Genomic DNA, 1,706 nt, shown 5'->3' with positions numbered 1-1,706 from the left:
GAGGGAAGAGCGATAATGTTGGTTTGCTACGTCTGAAAATGGAGGCTTTCTTTGTCTTGTTTCGATCCCTATATTTGGAGCGTCTTGGTGCGTCGAGGTTGAAAGGACATGCGGTGCCCCCATGTGTGGTTTTGGTAATTGATGACAATCTCTATGGACTAACGGTTGCCTTGAGTTATATTTGAAGGATTTGTTGAAGTCCATGTGTTGGTTTCAAGGAGTTTATGAGATGGCCAAAGTGCTTTTCAAGGAATTATCCAAAGATTGGTCATGTGTGAGTTGAGATGGCCAAAGTGCTTTTCAAGGAATTATTCAAGCATGTCTTGAAGAAGAAGATTGTGTGATCATTCATGTTTACCTTCAAGACATCATCCAAATGAAGAGAGTTGGAAAGATTCAATGTTGATCAAGACTAAGTCAAGAGTGAATCAAGTTGATCAACTCACAAAGCGTAGAAGAAGTACCGAGAGGGATCAAGTGATCCCATGGTATGGTAAGCATTGTCCATTACGCTTTGTGTACTAACCCATGGTCTACGTGAGAGTTCTTTATGGGGTTAGGTATGTTTCCATGGTCTTGCGTCAAGAGGAAGATCTCATACAACCCATGGAGGATGACATCAAGTGGTGATCGTCATCACGTTTGCAGTGTGCAAGTTCAAGTGGAGCAACTCGAAGAGAGGCTCACCCATAATGGAGTATGGGGGAGCAATCAAGCTTGAAGCTTGTTGTCCATTGTGGTGTCAATGGAATTGTGAAGATGTGCCAAAGAGTGGCTCACCCATAGTGGAGTATGGGGGAGCAATCAACTAGTCTTCATCGAGCCAACACAATCAAGAAAGGTGGTCCAACTTGAGGAAGTCAAGATCGTCATCATCTAGCTCAAGTGGACTATGTGCAAGGCAAAGGTTTGCCCTTGATAGGTTTTCTATTTTACCGGTCTCATAGTGGTAGTTGGGAGACCGGGTTGTAGGATCGATTGCCGTACTATCAAGGGGGGCTCTCTAGGGAGTAGCTTGATCGCATCATTAGTCGAGAGCTCAAACCATTGCATCCTTGCATCATCTTTCTTGGTTCTTGTTTGGTTCCATTTGTGAGTCTGTGAGCTTATGGTCATCTTGATGACAAGCTTGAGTTCATCGAAAACGGAGTTCGCATGCATCTTCTATGATGTTTTCGGTGTTGGAGGTTTTACCGGTCTTTCCGAGGAAGGGTTCTCACCATTTTATTATGGTCCTTTTCTCATTTGCTTCTTATTGATATTTATCTCAAGATTGTGTTAGCCCTTGTCATTAGCTTTCCAACAAACTTGGTTTCGTTGAATTCGGAGCTCGTATGCGAAAGTTGTGGCTGTTTTGATATTGCCTGTTTTACACAGAGAGGTTGTACCGCCCCAGGGAGAGGTTGTACCGCTTGACCGGTACAACCGGTGTTTGGAGCGGTTGTACCGCTCCAGAATTGGTCCGGAGGTTGTACCGGTCATGTACCGCTCTACCACCGGACTGTTCTCTGTTGTGGTGCGGTTGTTGGGCGGTTGTGGGCCGGTTGTACTGCTTATTGCCTGTTACCGGTTGTACCGGTGCTCATAGAGGTTGTACCGCTCCTATGTTATTCTGTACATAACGGGCAGATTCGTGGGGACCTATTTAAGGGGGTCTTCTTCCCCAATGGTTCCCTATCTCTTGAGCTTGTTTTTGCCGCCATTGT

The sequence above is a fragment of the Triticum urartu genome, chromosome 6A (assembly GCF_056163025.1).
Source record: "Triticum urartu cultivar PI428250 chromosome 6A, HENAU_Tu73, whole genome shotgun sequence".
Lineage (NCBI taxonomy): Eukaryota > Viridiplantae > Streptophyta > Magnoliopsida > Poales > Poaceae > Triticum > Triticum urartu.
Note: the sequence above shows the minus strand (reverse complement) of the source record.